We start from the raw sequence: 27,987 nt of genomic DNA, 5'->3' as shown, positions 1-27,987 counted from the left end.
TAGCACACAACACATCCTGGCCATCAGAAACATCAGTGGCATTGGTTAAACACCGTCTGTAAATTCCCTTTTGGTGGTCACAGGTTGGTTTTGTCCATAAGGAAAACTTAACATTTCTCAAATTTCAGTGCAGTGGTGCTCCCTACACCTATAGAGATTTCCAACTTGTCAGAAGCCATCCACTGTTACCCGTGACAAAAAACCCCCTTTCTGTCTCTGCTCTACTGAACACTGAAATGAAATGCTTATGCTAAGACAGATGTGCAAGTCTCCTGATTTGTGAAGGTATCAACATGAGCTATTTTAAATCAAGCTTAAACAGCAATTTACAGACAATTTAGAGTGCTAAAGAAATAAAAAAATATGGGAGAAGTGGATTTTGCTGGCTCTACTTAGCTTTTGGGGCACTGTGGCATAGAAACCAGATATTTTCTTGCTGTGATATCATGATGGCAACTTCTTTTTCTCCCTCAAGTCTATTTTGATGCCTCAGAGCAAAGTACCAACCTCCGCTTGGCCGCTATGTGTTATCTGCACACTGACATGTTAGAAAGAAGGATATGAGAAGAGAGAGAGAAAGAGAGAGAGAGAGAGAGGACGAGAGAGGAAATTTACTACAGTCAAAATTCTCAGAATAATGGGGTGACTTTGGACCAGATCTCAGTCTGTCTCACACTGGATTAAAAAGCCAGGTTTTGGACACCAAACTGGTATTATTGGGGGACACTGATGTATTTAAAATATTAAATAACCTGTTTTGAGACCTTTTAAAAATATAATACATAGGAATTAGAACAGGCATTTATTTCAATCTGCCTGCCCTGTATCAAATTCTAGATGACCATATGGTTTAATGTCTACATTCACCTACTGCAAAAAAGGCTCTGCCTTACTGGCCAAATGTGAGCCATGCCTGTGACTCCAAAAAGGAATTCAAAATGTTCCTCACATCATAAACCATGCCCATGCCAGTTCTATCAGAACATGAATCTTTGTGCTCACAAACTTGATCGGGGTCATTAAGATCCCCTCATTAGCAGAGTTTTCTACTGTCTCTGCATCGGCATGGATGGGCTGAGAGAGGCCAGACACTGGAACCTCCTTTATTCTGCACAGGAGAGCACATAAGCCTGGAGAATGGAGAGGGTGTTTTTAATTAATCCAACATAAATAAAACTGCCTGAAAACACAGTGAGGAATAGAGGCTCAGCCTTCTGTAGGTCAAACCCAAAGGCTACATTTGTACCCTGGGACAACTTCATTATCCTCAGCTGAGCTGCACAAGGGATTAATTTAACCCTCAGAAAAGGGTCAAGAGAAACTGGGAGAGAAACAGAACAATCCATTAATAAGAGCTATAAGAATACATGTCCATAGAATTTAGTTCAAATTCCTCCTTACAGCTGCTGTTTTTAGTGTAAGCAGGTACATATTGTAACATCACAATTTCTATTCTGCTCCATCTGCTGTTGTCAGAGCCCTTTCTTCTATTATATATTCTCAATAGATTTTAATTTAAATAATTTATATTCTCAAAACCCTAAGATTCTGAAAACCCTAAGAGAAGCCTGAAGAACTGAGGCTTGTTCACCTGTCTACTTGAATTTGTTTCTTTTGCTTCATTTTAACTAATTCTAAAAATGTATCTGTAAGCCAGAGAACATTTTTTTTTTAAATGAAGGTAATTGTTTCAGCTGTGGGCTGCAAGCAGTGTTCCTATTCCAGAAGGAGAACACTGTCAGATTCTAAATGTGACTGTGTACCTTAGGTGTAAAATTGTGCAGTAGCTCATAATTGTATGGGCTGCCACTACAAAGCTAGAAAAAAAGGGTGGAAAGACAAAGCATTAATAGCAGAAACATCCTGGGACTCAGCATTTTTTAAGATCAAGGACATATTTTTGGTAGCTATTTATATTTCCGATCTTTCCTTCCTTTAAGATGATTGGGTTTTGGTCAGCATGGTGAAGACGCCACATTGTCTTTTATCCTTTTTGATGAACTAAAGCATCCCAATGTAAATGTAAGCACTGGAAAATGTAAATGATGCAGAAGTTACTCAAATACTTTTCCCAATCCCAGCACTTGTAGAAACAAGGTGGAAAATACCTCTTTAACAGATACCTAATTGAAGGTGTCCAAAACAATATGGCCTGTTCTCTCTTCTTCCCTCTCTCTCCTTTCGTTGAGGGTTCCCTCATTCCTTCCTCACCAATAAGCCAACTTGCACTTCTTCCCATCACAGAACAGGCTGCATCTTGCTCCAAGAAAGGAGATGTGCACAGCAGCAGGAGACACTGGGGACACTCCAACCATGTAACAGCCAAGCAGCCAATGACCCGGAACTTTTATTTGATCCAGCACATCTCAACAAACAACTGGCATCACTGGTCTAGTTTAAACCTTGACAACGCCCAGCTATGGCCTATCATTTATTTTCACACGTTATATAGTATGCTTACCCAAATTTTAGCTCTTTCAGACACAAATTTGGCTCTAACAGTAGTAAAATTGAGTTCTGAAGAAAGACGGCCCTCATTTGAATGCAGTGAGCCAGAAATAAGTTGACAGAACACAAGAAACAATTTCAGGGTTATCACATAGTGTTTCAGGGTTAGCACATAGTGTTGGCTACTCCTGCTTCTCTACAAAACCACTTGTGTTAAAGGAAATTTCATATCTCCTGTAAGAAACTACAATCACAGTATTTTAACTACAAAAGCATCCTTGGCTAATAAAATGGGTTTATATCTATAAACTTTATTGCAGCTCATTTGTAGGGAAATCTTAAGCCTAAGGGCTCAAGGCTGTTTTTGCCTGCTCTGAACCACAGCATTGAATCTTCAGTACCCTTTACACCTGCAATATCCCATTAAGTAAGGACAGTGCTACTGCTCAAGGGTGGCAGAAGCAGAAAGCCAAGGACCAAGAGGCAAGTTCCCTTGCTTGGTTCAAAGAGGTACACCAAATCTGTGGTGGATAGAAGGACTGAAGCAGATTGTGTCAGTTTGATGTAGCCATCAACCACGCCAGGGCTTTCTCCTTTCCTACTTCTCAGAGATAGGATGCCTGCCAAATACAAATAATATTTTCTTGCTCAAGTTTGGTCTTAGTATTTCCACTCTAGATATGGCATGAATGTTCTCTCCTACCTTCACAACACACGCTGCCAGCTTGAACAAATCTTGGCTTACTGTTCTGCCTTTCCCCAGTGTTCACCCTTCACCCTCAAAGGCTGCAAGGCTCTGCATCCTGCTTTCCTCCTTTGGATTTTGCTGAGTACTTTCTGGCTGTTATTCTGCTCTGGTAAAACTCAGAGCAACTTTACTTCACTTTTCCAGAGTTTTAGAGACAAATCCTTTTACTAACTTTCCTAGTTTTAAGTATGTATACTAAAGATTTCCAGAAGAGATGTATCAAATTAGCTTGTATGGAATAGGAAACTTGCCCGCTAGTGTCAGGTATGTCTGCAGCTTGCTCCTGCTTGGAGTGTAGCTACTAAGTGATCAATTTGGCCAACAGAGAATTTATTATGCCTCTCCAGCTGCAAGTTGAAGCAAAACTGACTGACTCCTGATGTCAATGGAAAGCTACTAGATGGCTTCTATAAACATCTTCAGCCTGACTCCGATACTTGTGCTACTGAAAACAGGACCACAGCCTTTATAGTATCATCCTGTTACTTTTGCTTCTAAAGTCCTTTATCTTAGGACTGATTTTCTAAAATAAACTAGAAAGGAATGTAAGGTGTTATGATTTAGTATTTTAAAATAGAGCTATCTAATTCTGAAAGCTCATTAGCAGCTTCTGGATGAAGAGGCTGCAGAGAAACATGTCTCAGAATTGGCTCCCCTTCTTGTTCTCCTAATAGCAACCAAGAACATTTACAGTAGGATATCTACACTGGAGGTGTTGTAGCCAGATCATGCTGATAGTTGCATGAAATTTTGGTGGTTACCATGAGATGTCCTCTCCTATTTACCCTGTGGCAAGACAAGCTATATTAAAGCAAAGCCCTTGGGGAGACAGTGGACTGCCAGATCAGAAAGTGAACAGCCTGTACAGGAAAGCTCTTTTTCATGATGCTAACTGAAGCTTTGCAGAGGTGAGGTTTCTAAGCAGGAATGATTTTCATCATCACAGAAGTAAGGCCACCCTCAAAAAACCCAAATAAAAGAATGACATCTGAGCATTATACTGAAACCAGTAGACCAGCCTAACTCTTTTAAAAGAAAATTCAACAAAATCTAACCACCTGCTAGGTTAAGCCAGTTTCTATTGAAAGACCAGTAACTCCAGCATGGCTCTTGATGAGAGGAACACAACTGACTGCAGGGGGCTGGCTTATCATCTTTAGAAATTGGTGGTTAAAGATCCTGAAATACCACAGGATTAAGAGTAGAGCAGACAGAATCTCAGGTGATCAAAATGCTGCTGTCAAACACACATAGCTTAATATTCCTTTCTACCAAACCGAAAAATATGCATAAAATAATGGAAATCTGTTCCTTTTCTTTCTTTTCAAACTCATACTTCTCTTTGGTATTTTCAGAATTCGTCAAGACTGAAAATAGCAGGAAAGTAACTTATTAGTAGGTAATATCTTTATGTTGTTTTACAGCCTTGTTTCACTTAAACATTTGTCAGTATGGCGTATGTATTAAACTACTCTTTTTTGCCTTTTAAATCTGCATAGAATCATATGAAAAATTAAAATTAACCTGGAAATACAGAGATCTTAATCTCCTGCAGAAATTTACATTTCCAGTGAAGATCCTATGAGTTGTATTAGTAAAAAGTCTTGTAGGACTACAGAGCAAACTAAAAGGTGATGCATTCCCAGACTATTTATAACTTCTATATACACAGAGACAACTATTTTTCTTTTTGCGTCAGTAATGGTAAGCATCCTAGTTATCTCTTCCTACTACATAAATCTGGATTTCCCATTAATTTCTAATTGGTTGCATGAATAGCATATTGGAAAAAACCCTCCTGTCTGCAGGGCTAAGGGACTCATCTTTCCTAAGAAACCTCTTACACTTTTCAAAGTAGCTCAAATCATGCTTGGAAAGCACTTGCATATTGGAGTAATATCACTGAAGTCCATATAATGGCTCCTGTGACTAATTCTGCTCAGCACAACAGAGAGCTCAAAAATTTGTTATTAAGCAACCCATTCTTAGACATAAATTAACTGTGCTTTGGTTAATTATGTCCTCTCTTTCTCATGTACACAGCGAAAAAATCAAAAAACAGAGAACTGAATTGTAAAAACTGCAAATAAAACCTTTCTTTTTAAATATATAGAGTAACTAAGCGGTATCCTTTCTGGCCATAATATCAAGACTTGTGCCAATACACTGCAGAGTTAAAATAAATGTAAAACATTGCAGCCAGAACTGAAGAGCTACACATTCACAGCAGGGCTTGATTGTCAACCTATCATGATCTAAAACACACACGTCTACTTCTGCTGAGTCAATGTAGTTTTTAAAATAATGGATTCTTTTTCTAAAAAAAGGTTCCCTACATCTGCAGGGCTGTTAAGGTTAGCATGGACTATTTATATGCATCAAGGAAAAGCAGGATCTTTTCTTTGCTCAATCTTACTTTGCTCTCCTAATGTTTGCCTACTGTTTGGTAAGAGTAGCTTGCAGGTTTTCTGCAAAATCTCTGTCATCTCTTGACAAAACTGGAATTATCAACAGGGGACAATTGCACGGCAGCAAGATAAATCAGTGACATTACAGAATGACTTGGAAGGACGAAACAATTTGATTGACTGTGCTGCTGGACTGTAGCAGCCAAGTTGGCTACAAGTATGCACTTTCTCTTCCTTTCTCTCTTGCATTCCAAGAGTAAAGCAAGTAACAAGCCAGTGGAACACTCTTTTTTGTATATCAGCAATCAAAATTGTTACTTGTTTTGCGACTGACTCACACAGAGCTCTCAGACATCTTTCATTTTCTTTAGGAGGAGATACCTTTTGACTGACTTCATGGTGCAATTTGACCACTTCAGCCCAGGAGGAATTCAACCCCTTAATTCTGCGCACCAGCCTAAAAATGATGCGAGTTCTAGCCCTCGTTTCAACACTGCCAAGGTTTTGCTTTCTGGACTGGTGGTCTTTTTAAGCAGCTCCTGGAGTCTGCACCCTGACCATCATCATGTAAGTGATGAATAATGCTGAGGTGATGGGAATTGTGAAGCAGGACCACTGTGCTCTGCCCCAAAAGTGACCCACAACCTGCCGTGTTCACTTTTTATAGGTGCTCTGTGGCGCTGGTGACACGTAGATGCTCCAAATGGGCTGTGGCATCAGGGATGCACAATACCCTTGCTACGTTAAATGTTTTGCCAGCAGCAATGATGCAGAGGCAGTGATGAGAACAACAGATTGAGGGCATGATCTGAATAGATCTGAATTCAGGCCCAGGTGTCTGCCTGTGCAGGAGATCATGATGAAATGTGCACATTTCTTCACAATCACAAGTACCACACTGTGATTATCTGCTGCAAACTGCAATAACCTCTGGGATTTTGGTGCAATAAAACGTTTAAATCATAGTTCAGGCAAACTTCTAGAACAATCAGCAAGTGAGCTCTGGTGTTTAAGTTGAAAGTCACAGAATTAGCTGGGGGACTTTCCTATACTTTTCACATCATGAATCTGTCATTCATCTCTCCGACTGAAAAAATGTCAAATTTCATTCAATTACTAGTACCCAGTAACAGTTAACTAAATTAGAAAGGTGTCTCTTTTATCCTTTGTTGAAACCTGACAGAAAATCCTTTAAAAACCAAAAAAAAAGGGGACACAATCCAGCAATTGTTTATCTTACCAGGTCAATGATAAACCTTAATGGTCAGAACTGTATGCCTAAAACACTTGATATTAACTCCACCAGAGACATTCTTAGTCAAAGTTTCTTGCTTACACCTTAAATTTGTGTATTACAAATTCAAAGCCTTGAAATTCACTGGGCTAGAACCTTTAGCAACAAAAACTTTTTTTGGGATTGGTGCGAATTTAATTCTGGAGTAGATGCTCATGACTGTAGAATGATGGAAATCCTGCATGCAGAGGTGAATTGATACATAATTTCATGCATGAAAAACCAGAACTTATTTGAAGACTCACTTGTACCTTTTCAGTACAATGAAAATGAGCATAATTTCACTTGCCATTGAAAATGGAACTTATGACATTCTAAGCATAATGGCAAAACACTGTGTTGCTGTTTGAGATAGGGTGGTAATTTGAACAGGGCATTTTAAAAGCTAAGTTGGAAAGTGAGAACAAAGGAATTTACTTTTGAAACTGCTGTGAATAGACTTTCCACTCTTCTATTAAATATTTAACTGGGTTATAGTAGCATTTAAAGGCAGAAAAATTCAAGACCAACTATTAACATATAAATATAACCCAGCCCCTCAGTACAGTTACAGAACATCAGAGGTGCTCCTAACTCAAGCCTTTGCTTATTTACTACTCCATGCACCAAAGCAACTGGTCCTGTAAAACTGAGCAGTTTCACAGACATTCTGTATCTCTTTGCAGCTGTAGCTATTCCTAAGCATGACCCTGAGAGCTTGAACAAACAAGTCTCACATCAGGAATGCTCTCCTTTCTGAAAGCTGAGAGGAGCTTCTTTTGGCCAAGTAGCTTAATTCCAGCCTCCAAAGGTGAGTTTGGGGAGGGAGAGAGCAGACAGTCCCTTGTGAGGTCACTGCGGGGATCAGGAGAGAAGGCTGGTTGATCCACTGTCCCTCCTTTCCCTGTGGCTAGGGCCACAGATACATTCTCACCCCTTGTGTAGAACACAGTAACTGTGAGGTAGTTTCCTTGCAGGACAAGGACTTTCCATACACAACACTCCTCAGCACCATGCTGAATTATCAGATGTGGAGGTGATAACCTTGTGGTGCTGCCAAAAACTGGGACACGCTTCCCTTGTAGGACATTCAAAGCTTTAGCTCCAGCACATTCTGGTACATCCCAGCTGGCTGAAAACCAAGGGCTCTGCTAAGGCTGGTTGTACTGAGGCAAGGGAGCAACACAGCAAAAGACACACCTTGACTCTGCTGTGCCGTTTGCTGATGATCCATCCACACTGAGGAAGGACAAGCTCTGCAAAGACTTTCTGGTGCTTTCACGCAGAACAGCAGGAAATACAAACAGAGCTACATTTCTCAATCTGCAGATACCTTCTCACCAGTCTTTCAGGAAGTGTCTACTGGAGCTGGTATAAATCTATGACAACTTACAACTTTGCCAGAAAAAGGGTGGAAACTGGGAAAGACACCACACCTGGATGAGGAGCCGCAAAGGCAGAATGAAATAACACCATCCTTTGCAGAGGCTTCTGTTAGGCACCAGACAGAAACCCCAGTCTAAAGTCAGAACCTTAATAACTTTCATGGCAAAGCACTTGCAGAGCTATATTTGTAGGGATCTAGAAAATCTATTTTTGTTTATGTTTTCAAATCTGTTTAATTAACTTGGTGAAGCTAACAAATAAAGAAACATTCTGCAGCTATCCTGAAAGTCTTCCCTTTGCTTCCAAGATCCATGGGTTCACATCTTTCAAAAATGTGAACTCATTCAAAACTTTTTGCAATTTCCCCCACTTTCTTTTAATATATCCAATTCTTTCTCACAGGTGTCAGAGTACAATAACAGCTTTGATCTTACTGGAGATAACTATGGATTCTTTTTCTTGAAATACAGACTGGGAGTGGATCCAGAGGTCAAGCCAGAAGGTTACCTATATTTGAAAACCACACTTACAGAAAATCCCTTTGTGTGGCTTCTAATATGCCTCTGGATGTGAGTCTTGAAATACCTAGCTTTGAATGCTGCTCTCTGTATCATGATGTTCCAAGTCTCAAGAAAACTGAAGTTCAAAGAGAAGGGAAGACTAAGAGAGTTGGGTTTGTAGCTATGGAACAAGCACTTTCTTTGCCACATCAAAAACTCTGATAAAAGCAGTCCAGTGATTGAGGATAAGAGCATATTATTTGATGTATTAATTTGACAGTGGGCTAGCATTAGTAAGATCTCATTTTTCACCCCATTACAAGATTGCTTTTGTGCATTACAGAGGAATTTAAACACCCAAGATAGAGCTAATCAAAGTTCTAGTTTAAAGGAAAGCCATGCATCTCCTCTGAGGTCTGATTTTCACACACTTAATTCCTAGGTAGCAAAACCTGCTAGAATTTTGTGAAGTCCACAAAAAACGGATCTGTGCTCTGCAGACTTTTGAAAATGCTGGCAGTTTATTGCAACATGCATGGAGTCTGCAAGTTACCAAAACCAAGGATGCATAAATGAATGACTATTTTAATATTCAGAGTGAATGTCATGACCCTTACTGTACTGAAACTTTATTTAAATTGGTTGAGGTATGTATGCAGATGATGCTGCACTGGGAAGTGTAAGTATGGAAGACAAAACACTTTCAAGTTACATGGCCTCTGATAAAGAACTTAAAATTTAATCTCTCTGACACAAAGTCAATGTTTCTTCCCTTCATAACGCTTCTCCTCACAGAGGCATGTGTCTAAGGGGGGGGCTGTAGTTCCTAATGATGGGGAATGTGGGGTGTGTGAGCATTTTCTTAACAGATGCTCCAAGAGAAGGTAGTACCAACAATACAATCTCAAGAAAAAGGGAATTAATAAAAACTTCTGCTTGTGGCCATCAGTGCTGCTATCCCCACTTTTCTTTTTTGAAGAAGCAGCAGGTGGAGGGAGGGTATGATTTCATTAAAGTTTTCTGGAAGATATCAAGTCAAAACGTAGAGAGAATATACAGTTTTTTTCCTTTTACATTTTTGCATTGAAGAACAGTAAAAAGCAGTGGTTTGTAGTTGAAGGTTTTGAAGAGATAAAATAAGTGAGATCCATAAGAGCAGCACACTTGGAGGGGGAAAGGCGTGCTTCCAGGAGCCTGTGCTGGCCTGAACTCTAGCTTCAAATGATAGTATCCATGAGGTAGTGGCACACGATTCCTCTTTACAAGAGTAGTCCTGAACTCCTGCCAAAAATCCCTCTATATGCCACTTAGTGCTTCAAGACAAGGATAATGACAGGTCTGTAAAATCTGCTGGAAATGGCAGTTCTTATTGTTCTGAAAAGTTTTCGTGACACACAGGAATTTTCAGATTAGCACTGCACAATGTTGAACAAAATGGGTGTCAAGCAAATCAATGGGCTTTTCACAATTCACATGTCTATGTTTTACTGCTGTTCCATTTTTATTCTGTGCTTGGTGTTGCTTTGTTGGGTGCATGTACCATTGGAGATGTGAGTGTGCATGCACTGAACAGGGAGCGAGAGTTTTCCGTGGCATGATCCACGTAAACCAAGGCGTAGCATGGAGAAACTTTTCCTAAAAAAGTGGTTTTATTTTTTTTTAGACATAAAAATAAGGAACTGTTTATATTTGTGTGGTTAGTCTTACTTGGAGTTACAACTGTCTTCAACTCATTTGGAGGTGAACATATCGAACCACCTTTTTTACACATGTGTGTAAAAATTTGTGCCAACTCGTTTGAATAATGGGGTGAAAACCATATACAACAGAGGCAAAACTGAAGACTGGGGGCTCTAGCATCTGTTTACCTAGAACATGAATGAATACCAGGGTTTTTGTAACTGAAGGAGGGTTAAAATCCAGGGAAATAATGAAATATTCAAATTTAATATCTCTTGACACATATAAAGCTCAGTTCAGAATTTCTGCTCTATGCTTCCAATATAGACTGGCATATGGGTATGAGGCTCTACAAGCAGATAAAAGATAATCCATTAAGGTTAAAGCCCATAGAAACAAAACAAAACCTCTGGAATGCCTATTCCATTTCAGTTTTCAATTTACCATCATTGAGGCAAATAGAAAGAAAAAAAATAACCTGCTGTTATTGTGAAAATCTCACTCTTCCAAGAAAAATATAAGCATAAGACTGAAGATCAGATCAATGCCTGGTGGCATCTCGTGTAAGTCAATGGAGCTATGCCAATTTGGTCTGGCACCAAGCATTTTAGAAGACATATGAGCCCATCAAACCAAGTGTTTTCCAATGCAACCAATTAAAGCTACCCCAAGATAGCATTTTTTTCAGCTTCTGCATCCTCCCAACTGCTGCCAGCATGCCACAGATCTCACTGAAGCCTACTCACTCCTCTGTTGCTAGAACTCTTATAGCCTGGGAATCTGAAATGCCTCTCCCACATAGATCATCCCCAAGCACTAACGACGAGCAACAGTTCTCTGCACCACCAGGTCAAAAATCTAACACAAGCATGGCTTTGACTGCAACACGAGTTTTTCCACCTCAGGCACCAGTGGGGTTTGAAGCCCTCAGACAGACTGATCCAGTGCTTAGCAGTTATAGGCTGTCTCTCTCCCTCCCTCCCTCCCCAGGCCCCTCCTTTTATCTGCTAATGCACAGGGATAGACAAGCAAAAAATCCCTTCAAACAAGGCTATGGGAGAGAGAGGAACTCCATGACATACAGTGTTTGCCTAGCACTGGTGATCAAACTTTTGAGGTTTATGTTGTTTGAACTATATCCCTAGAGTGCTAACAAGAATTAAAATATCATCTTAAGAGTTGCAGTCACCTGAAAAGACAATGTTCTCCTATGCTTTCACATCGGCAATCATAAAATAAAGCGGAAGGCAGTAGGTATGGAATTAAAAACACTCAAAGGTGCAATTAAACTTCATTTTGATGCAACCCAAAGGTGTTCAAAATGACCAGCCTGGAGCCAGGAACAACCTGTGCCCAGGTGTGCAAGGGTCCAAGCTTTCTCACAGATTTTTATGGAATATCTTAGCCTACATCAAAGCATCCACCTTTAAGATGGGGAGTGGGCACATCTCTTTGCCTAGACTGCCATACGCAATGGGATTTTCAGCTACACCAGTGCTAAGTAAATACAAATGAATGATACAAGACCCTGGAGAAGGTGATATAGCAGCAAAATACCTTCCTCATTGAAAAAAAAAAATATTCATTCTTGGCACTTTCATCACTGCTGAACAAAAATAAATATTGCAATAAGACCTAACAGTTTTGTTTTTTTTTTTAGCTGCCTTAGAAAAATGCATTTTTTTTTTCTAAGCCCAGTGCCACAGGATGCCTGGGGCCATCATTTCAATAAAAGGTGACCCAAACACCTCTGAGAAACACAGGGAAGAGTGACTTATATCTGTGTCTTCAGAAAAAGCAATAAGTGAAGCTTAATAAGGGGCCCTACCACATTTGTTCTACATCGGGTTAAACACTCAAAACCACACATAGGAGTAGGATTACACACACCAATAGACACTCTCCCTGTATTCATGCACTGAATTCTATGTTCTGTATTTTAAAAAAAATTATATTGATCCAGCAGTTCTTCAAAACAGTGACAATTTTTTTTTTTGGCATCAACTCTGAGGCAATGCTGATTCCTTTAACTGGAGGGATAAGCTCCATGTGCACACCTTCCTGCCACAACTTGCAAGACAAAAGCAAAGCTGACCAGTTAAACCAAATCCAAAGAAATTTACACCCTCAGTCTGAGATTTCCAGGCAGCAATGTGACTTCTCAGCAGTTCCTAATGCTGGGAAATGAAGCTATTTGTTAAGTTCTAAAACGAACACAAGACACCAAAAATGGATCCCTAAAATGCAGCCAGCTTTATACGATGTTTGCACCTAGTTTGGTTACTATAAAATACCTGATACACTTGACAAGCTCAGGCACAGGGTGAAAAAACAAAAAGTTGTTTTTTCTAAATCCTTTTTTTCCAATGTCTGCCATTTCTCCTATGGATTTTCACAAACCATATAAGATGACTACAGTCTCTGAGAGGGTTAAGTAGAGACAACCATGAGCTCCATGCAGCAAAGCTCCCTGTCATGATAAAACATGAACAATGCTGAGCTGAATTCATGGCTGGTGTAACTGAAGCAACCCCAGAGGGTTGCAGAGGGACAGATTTGCACACACACTTCCCTCCCCTTTCTAAATATACTGTTTCTGCTTTAAAGAATCAAAAGCAGAGTCCCAACAGGCAAAGAAATCAACTTCTAACACATGCCCCACAATGGTGAAAAAGGAAACTCTTCACACTTTTCATGTACTCACTGGTTTCATAAACAAAGAGGAAAGCTTTTAAATTAAACATAGTTTAAAAAGCCTTCGAAGAAGAAGAAACCAATTGGAAAAAATAGAAAAGGTACAGGAGGGGTAGGAAAAGCAATGACTTTTTTATGCTGAACGATGAGCAACTCGTGTTTTCTTGGCTCAGGGTCTGAAGTGACGTTCAACAAAACACTGTAATAACATACCTGTTATTATTATACTGGCACCAGAAATACTGGTGACTTCATGCGGACACCTCAGACTTTTGTGCCTGCAATATTCTGCTCCATGTGGTTTGCTTTTCTTTTCAAACACAGGGGTGATCTGAAATACCTCGAAGAACACAGCATCCTTCCACAGACTAACCTTAATTAGGCTAAAAAATCACCCAAGGCAATGCAAACAGCTAACTAGTTTGTCCGATGCCTGAGACCATTTGGAAGAACACATCTCGCTACACGCAAAACAAAACCAAGGAATCCTTCGGGCTCTTTACAGCTGCTACTAATTTGCTTTTGCCATTCCTCGACACCATCAATCGCTTCGTGCCCAGGCTGAAATAGCAGGATAAAGTACACGGCTTTACTTACAGAGATCTCGTAGCTCCATCGTTCCCGATGACAAATTCACCTCCCACACGGCAGTGAGCGAATGACTTAATGCTGCCTTTTGCGGGCGGCACCGTGCTCCCGGGCAGCGGCGGATGCTCCGTGGCGAGGCTCTCGGCGGGGACCCGCTCCCGGCGCGGCCATGGGAGAGGCGCTGCCCCGCGGCCGCGCACCTTTGCTCGCCGCGCTGCCCGCGCCCCGCGCTGAGCGCGTAGCTCCGCTTATGTGCCGGGCGCCCGGCGGGCTCCCATTGGCACGGGCGGGCGGCGGCAGCCAATGGCAGCCCACTCCCGCGGCAGGGAAACTCCTGCCCGCTTATTTAGCATCTCGGGAGACCGTATTTCCGAGGAAGAGCGCCGCTTCCCTCGCATCCTGCCATCGCACGGCGGGGATGAGTAGAGCAGAGATCCCCGTCTCTGGGGCTCCCCCCTCGCCGCCCGCTCGTTTTGTCCCAGAGCTCGGCGCTCACCCAGAAGAAGCGCTGATGGGGACCCCGGCACCCGCGTCCACCTTGGCGGGGGCCGCGGAGGAGCGCGCCGGAGCTCCACAATTACTCGCTCCATCGCCATGGAAACAGCCTGGATGCAGCGGGCTGGATTTGTGTAGCACATCTGCTGCCAGGCTCATAATCAACTGCAATCGCATCTTTTTTCCCTCTGCTCTCCCTGCTTATTTGATTGTGAGTTTGCTCTCTCTTTTCATACATGCTGGGAAAGTAGACGCAGACAGAGCTGTGTACACGTTGGCTTTCTCCCTGTGCAAACGCCACGACACACGTATGTGTGTGCACACACCCCAGGAGTATTCACTTGTATGCATGCATGCATATGCTAAGGAGATGCACTCTCTGTGTTCCCAAATCACACAATCATAGATTAGCTAAAGATCTATCACCTCGTTCCAACCTCCCTGCCATGGGCAGGGATAGCTTTTATGAGTGCTGGTTGCTTGAAGTTCCATCCAACCTGGCCTTGAACACTGCCAGTGATGGGGCATCCATCTGCCCCTCTGTCCCAGTGCCTCATTACCCTCACAGTAAAGAATTTCTACCAAATACCTAATCTAAACGAATCCCCTTTCACTTTAAGAATATTATGCCTTGTCCTGTCACCCCATGCCCTTGTAAAATGTCCCTCTCCAGCTAAGGAAAGTGCTCTAAGGTCTCCCTGGTTGTTCTCCTGGCTGAACAACCACAACTTTCTCAAGCCTGTTTTGACAGGGGAGGTGCTCCAGCCTCCCGATAATCTTCCCTCTTTTGGACTTGCTCCAGCAAATAGTACACCTTAGTCACATTTCAAATTTAAGTAACTGACCAGTAGAAGACAAGACTACTGCAAAAAATGCTGTATTTTGCTTTCCAGTTCCATATATTGTATCTCTCCAAAACAAGGTGAAAATCTGAAAGAGCTTTTAGGAAACCTCCAAAAATGCATCTGGCACCCACACACAGTGACCTGAATCTTCACACAACTGACTCTACACTGGGTATTTTCTGTCCTGTTCAGGGCCTCATGAAACACACTACTAAGAAATCTTTATGCCCAAAGGGTTGCTAGTCATTGACTAGCAAAAACCCTGTCCTGACCTCTGACAATATAAGGAAGGAGAGATCATTAGAAGAAAGGAAGCAACACTGGAGAGAAAGAAAAGATTCCTAATCCACCAATGCAGTAAGCAAAGGAACAGTTTGGCAGTTAGAGGAATTTTCTGGCTGTTCCTCAGACTTTCTCTGGGACAACTGAAAAAAAATATTTCATACTTTCTGTGTTTCTGTTACTGAAATTACAAAATGCAGAGAAAAATCAAGTTCATGCATTTATATTAAAAAGATAACTTCAGACAAACCACGAGACACTGGCATACTATTATTGTGGTGTTAAGAAAGAATTGCAGATGGAAAAAAATGAGGATACATTCCTTTTCTGGGAACACTTACCTGCATTTATTTTACCAAAAGAAGATTAAAAAAATGAAAGCCCTTCTTAAAAAAAACTCAGTATTTCTATATTACACTAATAACAGCATTCCACTTAATTTGCCATGGTAAATAGAGGTAGATTAATCTGCTTTTACAATGAATGCCACTCCCTGTTAAATGTCTTCTACCTGAGTCTAATCCAGAATTCAGGAAGGTCTTCCAAGCCTCAAGAGCAAGGCCATAAGAGAAAGCTTCTCCAGAGATTTGGCTTTTCAGGGCATCTGTGACTCGATTACAATTCTTGACATAGAAATGAGCTTCTGAGAGAACTTTATTTGTAATGGCTGAGGATGCCATAAGGGTTCACTTCTGGCAATGCTGTACTTCCGGCTTTTCATTTGCCTTTGGAGCAGCACCATCACCATAAGGATTACCCTGAGCTTGCCAGCTTTTGTGGTCATTCTTCCATTTCTGAAATATTAAACTGTGGAAAGATATTCAGTGTGCATTTTAAGGGAATGAGGGCTAATTAAAAAGCCTAGATTTGCTGACAGATCTTGCTGTGGAAAAAAAAAGTCTGATCTGTTCCATCCTTCTCCCACCCCTCCTTCCACCTAAATCACACAGGAGAGAGGGTGGTCTGGGAGTGAGGAGCATGCTCTGTCATTTGTCTGTGAATGGTTAAACACTTCAGCAGTTCCAAGGTTATTTTTGATAGCTGTTATTGTCATGTCATGGACTCGAAATATTGTCAATATGTAGAGCTTAAAATAGTCATGCAAATCAGCAAGTTTAAATTCTACTGGACAACAAAAACCAAATGGCACATTCCTAGGAGGTCTGTACAATTAATATTTTTTTAAGCCAATATTAAATTGAAGAGGCTCCTAATGAAATAAATTGTTCCTTTCTGTTATGTGATACACAGAGTTCAAAACTCTTCAATAGGCTGTGCTTTGTTAAACAAAGCCCCACTGCAATCAAAAATAATGATTAGCAGTGCAACTTTGTTGTATCTAGAGAAATTTTCCCTTGGCCCAGTTTCCAAAACTCCCATCTTGTTTGACAGGGAGAAGATTGTGTCCCAGATTAGGGCAACCAGTCAAGAACTCAGAAGGCCCATTTTTAAGGTCTTTTCTTTCATAGGAGAGGAGCAGAAGTGACAGAGATCTCTACTTCTGATGACAGCAAGCCACTAGATTTAAGGTTATGAAATCTCACCTTTGTCTCTTTATTTATTAGCAATCTCCCCTGCAAATTTCCTTTCTTTTCCTCACAAGGTTGTGTTTTGAGAATAAACACACTAAGAATTTCATTGCAATCTAAAGCAGGACAGGACACAGATATGTAAGAAAGCTTTTAAGGGAGATCAAAAATTCAAGGCTAGCAAAATCCAGGCATTTCAAAGCAGCATAATAAATAAGATTTGTGAAAAAATCTTCTAAAATAGCAGAATAAAATTATGCTGTTCAACCAAAAGGATAAAAGATATCCAGGAAGGCTTCACACCAAAGCAGCTACTTGTCAATCTGACAGCAGCTTCTGTCAGTATTTTGTCATGGGCTAAGACCTGTTTGTGTGTGGGAGCTGAGGAACAATCAGTGATGATATAATGCTTACTCATCCTTCTAGATCGTGGGTTTTTCTTTTTTTAGCCTAGATACCTAAAGGGGAAGATGGTTAACCTGCTAAGATTTCCCCAGTCTTAGACTTGATGGTTGGTATCCAGTGACTCCTCTTCCAGTGACATAAATTGCCTGTTAATTCTGAGTAAACTGTCAAGCCCTTTTAAAAGTCCATTCATAGAAGCAGCTGATTTGTACCAGGAACAGCCAGTTTTATTCATTTATTCCAGGAAGACCTACACATTTCCCTTTCACATCTGTATTCTTGAAGCGTCAATTAGGACCTATCTATAGGTAATACAAACAAGTATTTCAGAGACTTCCAAGGCCATATTTCCCATTTAGTTTGGTTTTTCCCAAATCTTAGTATCAGAAAACTGCATAACTCTTTTATCAGGAGGCCCTACACTTTATTTCAAATTAACAGCTTTGAGGGTTTGGCTTGGGCTTTTTTCCCACTACTACTGCATCAGAAAGAAGTTTTTGCATAGTAACATATAAACACAAATTAAAATGAAAATGCTGGGCCAGAGCATAAAGAGACATCTATCTTGTCTGCCATTTAAGACAGTTTGACTACAAACCAGAAAGCTTATCTGACTGGGAACACACAAGTGATATATAAGCTGCTGAAAACAGTCAGTAACACAGTTTGGCAAATCAGATTAGAGGTGACCTTCAGAGGTGATCTGCCACCACAGCACCCAGAAGGTCTCTATGAATTACAGAACCACAGAACTTTTCATTCTTCAAAGTATTTCCACCATCCAAGCACCAATGAGTGCGTTCAGTGTTCACTACCTTTCCCTGTCCTTTGACCACAGGGAGCACCCAAGTCTCTTCCTGCACCACCAGGTAGGTTTCCCACATTCTGAGGATGCATACATGTGTTAAAAGACTTCAAGATACAAAGATGTGCATTAAGGAAAATCTCCACTTGTCTTATACAAATAAAATCAGAGCTTTATAGAATTTCATGCAACAGTCCTGGACATACACAAGAGAAGTCTGGGTGATGACTGTCTAGAGGTGTTGAATTTGCAATTCTTCTTCATCTTCCCTGACAACTGAAGCTCTTCAGCTAAGCAAAAGACAGCCTACAAACAATCCTGAAATTGGCTACAGGAACTGACATGAATATTTCTCAGTTTTCCTATTGCTAAATGATTACATGTAGTCTGAGTAGTGAAAGGAGACTTCCTAGTCTAGACAACATGACTGTAGGCTCCATTTGCACCTCCAGTGTTAACTCCAATAAGATCTAAAATGCCTTGTCTTTGATACAGAACCAAAAAATCCACATCTTAGAAAAACAAAAACCAACTAAACAAAAAGAAGAAAGACACCACAACTGCATATAAGAAACCTGGTCTGAAAAAGGAAGAAAGAGAAACTGGGTTGCTCAGAGAAAGACCATTCTGTCACAGTAAACAAATTTGGAGGTGCAGAGTTTTTGATACATACACAAAGAAAAAAAAAGAAAATTATTTGTAACCTTGACAGTGGGTACAGCAGACAAACAACCTCAAGTGATGTTTAGGCAGCATCATATACAATCATAGTTTGTCTTTGGATTGCTATCATATTAAAAAAGCCCTTAAAATACACAAGTCCCTGCAGCTGTCTGCAACCTTTAAGTCTTGCCATTTCAAACACACATTGCAGTCATATAGCATGAGAGGGCACTGAAGAATTTAAAATCAATTATAATAAATCCAGACAGTAGACAGCAGAAGGTTTCACAGTACACATCATCGGCTTCAGGATTCCTCACATAGCACTCTTAAATACAAAACTGCAAGAGGCTCAGAAATCACCTTGTGAGTTTTAAAATTTTCAGTACATTCAGACCATGTAAGCACTATCTGCCAAATCTATCATATATTCTTCATCCACTGTTGGGGTTAGGATTTTCCCTGCTCCCTCCTTTGCCCACATTGTTCAAATGCATATCAAAATTCTGTATCAAAACCCTTTGGAACATACTGAGAGCATTTTCAGTCATGTCATTGTAATCTCAGTTCTCTCATTCAATCACTCTGTCTCGAGTACGCATGGCGAGGACAGAACAATTTCACATCGCTGCAGCATTTTCCTTCCATCTTTAGCTACTTCTCCAGCTCGTGTTTAGCACAGGCTGCCAAACAAGCAACAGCAGCCAGGTTTATCTTCTATCCAAACAGTCTAAGACTTCCATTTAATGCTTCGTTTTCCATAGGATGGGCACCGTGGAATGCACATCATACTAACACTGTTGAAACTAATTATGGCCTGACGGTCCTCGGTCTTGCCTCTCTTATAGGCATGCATGTTCCCCCTCCATCTTAATTGTTAGTGCACAGTGGTTTTCTTCTTCTGGAAGATGGTAGTTAAATCTCTACTCGATCATATGAAATGAAGACAGAATGATTTCTTTAGCTTTTCTGATTTTAACAAAACCGAAGTGCAATAGGATGGACAAAATAAAGGAAAAAGTAATCTGTCTCAGTTATCTGAATTCAGTCTGATGCTGTCATGGCTCACTGTTTAAATAATGATGCATGATTTTTTTAATATGTTAATTACATCAATAAGTACTTAGGAACTACTTAAACAGAAGATTATTTACCCCATTGACTAAAGAAACCCATGTGTCAGCACATCTGCTGCACAGGAAGATTAAATCTGTTCACACAAAACTCATGCTCTCCCTTGCTAATGGAGAAGAGATTAGTAGTGTGAGACCTGAAGCAGGGGCTTTGGGTTTTATCCAGCAGATCCTTAAGACTGTCACAATGGATGATGCTAGCAAACATCTCTGGATTTCTAAAAACCCGGTATTTACTTGTCTAGGCATTCTGGATAAAGAAATGGGATTTTTATTGAAAAGAGTTTTCTATGTGCATGTTTTGATTTTAAAAGCATCTGCTGTATGTTATTTAAGAGTAACAATCAGACACCCAGCAGCTTTAACAGGGAACTGTATTGCTTTGACTGTGCACCTTTAAGGCCAGACTGACAATGCTAGTTGATGATGTTTAGAAAGAGTATACTGAAAACAACTCAAGTACAGAGTTATCTTTGCCTTGGTTCACCTTCCCAGCTGCTGCTGAAGGACCTTCAGACTATTATTTTAATAGCTGTTGATGAGAGCCAATCCATGTTTTTCACATCCCCTTAGCACTGCTTTTGCATTCCAGGCTTCCATGGAAGGGTAAGTGTCAGAAGGCTCTGGTGGTGTAGAAAGGGATTGCCAAGACTACAGCTAATGAGAAGAACAGAAAACACGAGTCCAGTTTCCAGGTCCAGCAAGCACATAACAAATTTTCCTGAGAAGAACATGTTCTGTCTGCTTCCACCTCATGCAGGAATGAAAGTCAAATGAATGCTCACATAAGCTGAATGAACAGTTAGGGCTGTTTACCATGGAGCTATTGCACTTAGCTTCAGCTAGAAAGGGCAATATCCTCCATCCACACCCTCATAAGGTAATTCGGAGCACACAAAATGATGCTTCTATTCTGTTCCAGCCTCTGGCAGCAGGCATCTGTTCCTGAGGATTTCAATGTCTCCCTGAGTTGGGCTTTGCAAACATCCCCCTCTCAGAGATACTAACAGCCACTTTTTCAATTCCTGTACATGGAAATGTGCAGCCAAATATACATTCCCCAAACACGTGTCGCATGCACAACAGAAGCGTGCCCACACACGCCCATTCACAGACAAATGTAGTATAAATAACCTCACTATATAAATAGGCTTGCTTAAATGAAGTCTCTTGCTTAAATAAAGCTGGCATAAATACTTTTTCTTTATGCTGCCTGTTTCATCTCATGTTTAAGTCTGGAAAGTGGCAACTCTGTAGGAATGACTGGAGAAACTCCACTCAAAGTCAATAGAAAAAAAGAACAGGTGAGCTCAGCATCGTGATATCTCTGGTGAAGATTTAGTGAAAAAAATAAAAGGCAGGCAATTTTCTTTTTCATATATCTCTGATGTCAAGATAGATAAATATTAGTAACACAGGCAATACGGTATTGCAAACAATCAGAGGAGATCCTCAAAGCACTGAAGAAGCAGCCCACGCAAAACTAATGTTATAAAAATAAACTTTGCATTCTCTGTTTAAAAAAAAAGTGAGGGGAAAAAAAGGAAAAAAGTATTAGAAAAGGAAAAGTAACTTTTCCCTCCTTCCTGGCATCTTTAGAAGGACACCAGATGACTGTCAATACTCCTCACTATGCTTATGTCTGTATTCATCAATACAGTTTTATGGACATTTTCTGTCTTATTCTTTTCAAAACATTTCAAGAAGCTGTTAAGACTGCTTTCTCTGAAGATGGGTGGGAAGGACCGGCTGTCAGAAAGGACTCTCTGAACCTCCCTGCAGCAACCCTGCTTCACATTCAGCCCACACACCAGGCCCAGCTCTATCAGCGTTCTGGCTCACTTTGTCAGGGCTGTTGCATCTGCTCAGAACTTCCTTCCCGCTAATGAGCCTCTCTCTAATCGATCTTCAGAGTACATATTTCTTCAGACTCGATCATCCACGAGCTAAAGATGCAATTGCCATCGCAGAGACAAGTACCGCCTTGTACTGTCTTTGCTGAACCCTCTGCTCTTTGCACGTGGTAGGTGGAATGATTACTTCATCTTCCAAGTGAAGAGACAAATTTATAAAGGTCAGGCAATGCAGGGGCAGTTACAACAGTGGGTACAAACTCCAAGTTTTCCTCACTCTTCATTACCCAGCCTCTGAAACACAAACATATCTACAGTGCTAAGCCAGTAGTATTTCTACCTGTTACATTACTGCTTTGTTCAGGGTTGGACCGTTTTCATTCCATTAATGCTTTCCTTTAAAAACATTTCAGAATTGGTTTTAAAAAAAATAAAAATAGATGTTTAAAAATATTTCAGTCTTCCTTAATCATGCAGGGATATATTTTCAAAGCCGTATGCCAGGAGTATTCCACGTGACTCCCATTCATGTTAAAATTAGAGTCACCAGAATAAACCCCATATGCTGCTTTGAAAAGGTACTGCAATGTGTCCAAGGAAAATTTTTGCAGCTTAATGTTGCTTGTACAATTTTTTGCCTGCTTTTCTTCTTTTGATTTATAAATAGATTTTTAACATCCTTTTTCTTTTTTTTTTTTTTTTAAATAACACTTTGTACTATCTGGAAAAACAGAGAGAAGGGATTTGCTGGTTTTCTTGGTTTCTCTGCAGTCGTTTTATTTTAAAATTATCGGTTTAATCAGAATAGCTTAGCTTTGTAGGATGCAAAGCTTTTGGAAGCTTTTTTATAACTCTTTTTTTAATACTGTCACTGTGGACAACCTTTCTACCCGAGCCACAGCCCGCAGTGAGGTCTGGCTTCCTTCCACACCTAAGCTGTTGTCCTTTCAGTGGTGCTCAACATTTCTGTGTTAGCCAGAAACTAATTTTCTCATCTGGACAGTGGGGAACTTTTTTCCAGAAAGGCCAAGGCATAGTCTCTCCTTGGCAATAAGAGCACCCTTGCTTTGTGCTGGAGCCAGGCACCACGAACATACAAGCTTCTATATTCAAGGTCCTGTCTTACTTTTTGCCCAATACAGAGCATCTCTAACACCTGTGGCAGCCACAGAAGCCCACCCCCACAAATCCAGCTGCAGTGCTGGGCTAACTGTGGGCGCAGTGTGCTCTGGTTTGCCTTGGCGAGTATTGTCAACTCTGTGCTCACATATGCACGTACTGGTAAATGCTGGTGGATTATTTAATTTGTCATTTATGACTGCATTCTTTCTGGTCATTTCAAGAGAGAGGAAAAAAAAATATTTCTGGCAGCTTTGGTTCTCTCATAATTGCTCTCAAATTTTTACTGCTTCTAACTGTGCATGAGAGATTGTGCACAAAAAGACAGTGTTAATGCCATCTCTTCAGTTTATCCTCATCCTTCTTGCTACTGTCTCAAATTGCCAAACATTTTCATTTCAGCCATTTACACCAAAGGTGCAGCAAACACTCAAACACTGCATCTAACCACTTAATTACTTTAACCTTTAAAAGATGTAAACAAAGGGTAAATATTCTGCTTTAATGTGGAAGATGCTTCCACCACAGAGGAAAAAAAAAAACCCACAACAAAAAACCAAAAAACCTCTCTTTGCTAACAGAATTGTGTATCAGGATATGAGAAAAGAAATCAAGATATAGTTGTCCTGTCATCAAAGCACTGACAAGTGAGGTATGGACTAAGTTCCCATCTCTACCATTAACTTTTCAGGTAACATGCAGGAAAACATTGTTTATGCATTCTTGTTATCCTACTAAAAATCACTTAACATCACCTTTCTGCTCTCCTTTTTTACCAGTTGTATATTCTGTCAATTTAAATGGTGTTCTCCTTTGGTCATAAACCCATGCTTAAAGAAATACCTGAAAGTGCCTGGGATGGTGAAATGACAGCTTGCACCTGAAGCTAGAACCTGTAAGCAATGGAGCTTTAGCAAAAGCAAGGTTTTGGTACAAGATAGGCACTTATAAAAAAACCCCAAACCCCAACAGCCAGTACAAACAGCAAGCATCACAAAAACCAATCCACTAGTAGCCAAACATGGCTCTGCAACTTCTACACACATTGCCGGCTTTACGTTTTAGGGTTCAAATGAGCTAAGGAGTTACTGTGGTTAGAGAAGTTACCATGTCAGCTATGCTCTCATATAGCCAGTGGTAAACATTTAGTAAAGCATACTTTTGTAAATGCTGGCAAGAAAATTTTGAAAAAATGCTTTCAACATCACATTTCTGAAGGGGTTTGAATGCCCCTGAGTAGGAGCAGAGCTAAGACAAGTTAAAACTGCTTTAAAGGGATCACCACAATTAATGGGGAAAGCCTGACTTCTTAAAGGGGACACGGAATCCATCACAATGATCTTTTATGCTTTATTTAACATTAGGAAAATTTATGAGCTTGGCTGATGCTCCATCTGACTTTGTTTCAATAATGACGAATGATATGAATTACCATTTCTTCCTATTTGGATAAGATAGCCTACTGCATTAAAAAGTAGCTTTTACCCATAAAACTAAAAAATAATTCAGGTTCCTAGACAGTTTTAGGCATCAAGTTCTGCAGACACAGCAAAGCTAATTTCATACTTAAGTCAGGTTCTTCAGGGCAATTATGGGCAAGTTTTGTTTTTCTCCAGGGATAAAGATTTTATAATGTCTCTATGCAAGTGGTTCAAGAACTGCAGCAGTATCAGTGTTTGGAGTATTTTATCCTTACATCCTAAGAGTTTCCTTCATTGCAACTTCTGTTCTTTCTCTGTGTACTCCTGAGAAGGGTGTGCATCTTTTCCTCATCCTTCTTATTCTAACAATGGCAGCAGGTACAACTGGATCCACCCTGGATTCAGCCTTTTCCAGGATGAACAAACCTGGTTCCTTCACATTCCCTTTGAACACCACATGCTCCATCCTCCTTAACCATCTTGGTAGCCTTTTGCTGGACTAGCTTAATTTCATCAGTTTCTCTCCATTTCTAGGGCACAAAACCAGACACAATCTTCCAGCTGCTGCCTCATAAAGGCCAAAGTGGGGGAAATAATCCCTTCCCCTGCCATGCTAACTGTGCTCTAGCTGATGCAACCCAGCGTGCAGTTAGTCCACACCACACAAGGGTGCACTGGTGATTCATGGTACTCTCTCTTGTAGGAGACCGTCCTACAAGCAAGCACCTACAATGATATTTGTAAAACATGAAATTAGCCTTTCTGAGTCCTCAATTTGCTTTGCCAGTCACCCATCCTCAAATTTTAGAATCAAAGAAAATATCAGCAGAAATTAATATCAAAACCCTGGCCATCATAAAAATCAATACAAGATGCTGAAGTGTTACTCTAGTACTAAAATCAAGAAGCGTAGAGAAGGAAATTAGAATCATCAAACTCTTTCAAATTGTAATAACTAAAGCAAATTGAGCAGCTATGAAACATCCTGTTCTCTGGAGCTTAAAAGCATCAAGGCAATAAAACACCCTTAACCCATGCAAAGGTAAATAAGTTTTACGGAGATATTTTCTTTCTTTTCTCCTGAAATAGAACCATCAACTTAAAGATTTTGCCTGGTACTTTAAAGATTTTACATAGCAAAGGGCCATTTAGGCCATGTATATAACTGAATCCATTTTCAGGCTGCACACATAAAATATCTTTTACCTGAAGTTCATCTCCCAGACTGGTGGAGACAGTTCTTTTCTCTAAGTAAATTAAACTTTGAAGTCCACTGTGTGCAGAATTAGGCTAGATAAAAGAATATCTTGTTCTCTGCCATCATTATTAAAATGTTGTATTTATAGCACTACTTCTGAGGTAAGACTTTTTTTGTCAATGTTGGATCAATTTTTAGGAAGAAGAAATGCATGTGCATGTGTAATTCTGACTTTACAATTTTAACAGCAGCCTTCAGATTTCTACCACTGCTGAAAATACATAGCTGCCAGTAACACCCATCCTGGCTCCAAAAACTGGCTTCCAATATTCTATGACCTGAAAGGGTCTTTTCTGAGGTCTTGACAGATGTGGTTGACCAAAGTAGTCAGTGAGTGTCCCCAGCTAGAAAGTGAGAAAAGCCATTAACACCCTCCTTAAGGCAGGTGGAAGTACTATGAGGTATGCCATTGTTCCACGGAAAGAGGATAGGCAGAAAGTCTGGGGGAATAAATCCTGTTGGAGATTGGAGTACTGAACATAGAGAGAAGCTAAAGGAAACTTCACTTAAAATAGAGAGAGAAATTCAGTAAGATTGCTACATCCAGTCACTAGCTTTAAAAAAAAAATCACATGTAGGCCTTAAAATGAAGAAGTATCAGTTATATGACAATCAGTTCAAAAAAAAGAAAATCACTGGGAAGAAAACAGTCCTTTAACAACTTCCAGATCCCCAGGGAAGGAAACAGTCCTTTAACAATTTCCAGAACCCTAGCTTACATAAAAATGAGTTTTTGGAAGGAATCTCAAAATCTTGACAGGTATGAGATTACACTCTTTATCTCATACATCTGATTAAAAAAAAAAAAAAAAGATATTTCATTTTTCCACTTGGTGACTTTAAAGATGTTATTTTCACTATGAAGGGCTGGTCAATTGCTTCTGAAGAGGCTGAAAATGTAACAATGATATGATGACATCTGTGGTTTCCTTTGGGCTCTTGGTTAAGTACAACAAAAAGTTCTAGGCAGCATGTACTAGTCAAGCAAAATGGATAGAACTGCAATTTTTAAGCTCTTGCTGCTGCGGTTCTGATCAGTCAGTTTCCCTGAGACAGAAAACTGATGCTTGAAATCTGAAGACAAGTCTTCAGAGAAAAAAAAATGCCATAAAATTCAAAGCATGCATGAAAGCTGTTTCTCCAGATACTTTCAGAAGTCTTTTAGAAGCAGACTTGACATTCTTGATACAAGGATTGGTTCTTGAGCATTTCATTTTCATGGCCACGGCACAAATATCTTCAGCTGACATGGCAAGTTCTAAAATCATCTACACAAGTGTCTTTTTCAAGGATTCTGATATTTGCTCCTTCACCTCTCCCCATTGTTTGGGTTGACGTACTTTCACGGTATCAAATCTGTCTCCATTCCTGTGCTCAGCTTTTAAAGTGATATTCCTCAGCTTTCATATATATTACTGGGGGCCTTGCTTCTCTGCTTACCATGACCAACATATAAAGGCAACTTGAGGAACTGGGATGGAACCTCCCAATAAATTACATTTTAGTCATCAATAAATCCACAAGATTTTTTGCATACTATTCAAATCCACAGTGAAGAGGGGAAAGGGCAAAGAAAAAGAGCCTTACCACTTTCAGGGGCACACACAACACCTTCCATCCCCCAGTAAGCTATTTTGCTCTCAGTGGAAAAGTGGCAGAACCCAAGTTCATGTGTCTAAGCTTCACTACCATCCCAAATAACAACCTTCACAGCCTCTGCTGTAGTCTCAAGGCCAAATACTCTGTGGGGCAAACCCTAACACAACACTGCCTTCAGAAAGTACATGCTAAACCTCTCACCTCCTCCATTTTCCCTCTCATGCAGTATCTGGGAACTTGAGGACAGCTCACACTAGCACACCAAGGCCCAGTTTAACCTGTGACCACCTAATAAAGGTAACCTACAGAGAGCCAGCACAGGTGCCTGTGTTGGCCCAGTGTACATGGTGTGGATGTGGATGTGGATGTGGATGTGGATGTGGATGTGGATGTGGATGTGGATGTGGATGTGGATGTGGAGAGGAGAGGAGAGGAGAGGAGAGGAGAGGAGAGGAGAGGAGAGGAGAGGAGAGGAGAGGAGAGGAGAGGAGAGGAGAGGAGAGGAGAGGAGAGGAGAGGAGAGGAGAGGAGAGGAGAGGAGAGGAGAGGAGAGGAGAGGAGAGGAGAGGAGAGGAGAGGAGAGGAGAGGAGAGGAGCGGCCATCTGCACCCACACACCATCCTCTCCTTCCCTCTCATGCTGCCTTCCAGCAGCCCTCCTCCCATCTGCCTCTATCACAGCCAACCTTAATTTACACTGGTGCATTGGGTAGCAGGATCAGCTTGTCAGCTGCTGGCCAGTTACCTCATGTGCTAAAAATAGAGACAGGCAGCAGCAGCACTGACTGGCAAACGCCTCTTTAATGGTGACTGACATATTCAATCAAGACAATACTCGAGATATAAGATGCAAACA

The 27,987-nt window shown here is 40.6% G+C and overlaps 1 protein-coding gene across 6 annotated transcripts in view; it reads right to left on the bottom strand.

The window, feature by feature from the left end:
- ELMO1 (engulfment and cell motility 1) overlaps positions 1-27,987 on the bottom strand; it is a 300,684-nt gene that overhangs the window by 66,191 nt on the left and 206,506 nt on the right. The window contains exon 1 of one of the 6 annotated variants that reach the window (XM_068203803.1): positions 13,735-13,947. The exons of the other annotated variants lie outside the window; for them this stretch is intronic. The gene's annotated coding sequence lies outside the window, so the exon portion shown is untranslated. Of the gene's footprint in view, positions 1-13,734; positions 13,948-27,987 lie in introns of those variants that run through there. 6 annotated transcript variants of the gene reach the window in all.

Source organism: Anomalospiza imberbis, chromosome 1 (assembly GCF_031753505.1).
Source record: "Anomalospiza imberbis isolate Cuckoo-Finch-1a 21T00152 chromosome 1, ASM3175350v1, whole genome shotgun sequence".
Lineage (NCBI taxonomy): Eukaryota > Metazoa > Chordata > Aves > Passeriformes > Viduidae > Anomalospiza > Anomalospiza imberbis.
Note: the sequence above shows the minus strand (reverse complement) of the source record. Positions and strands in the feature narration are given on the sequence as shown.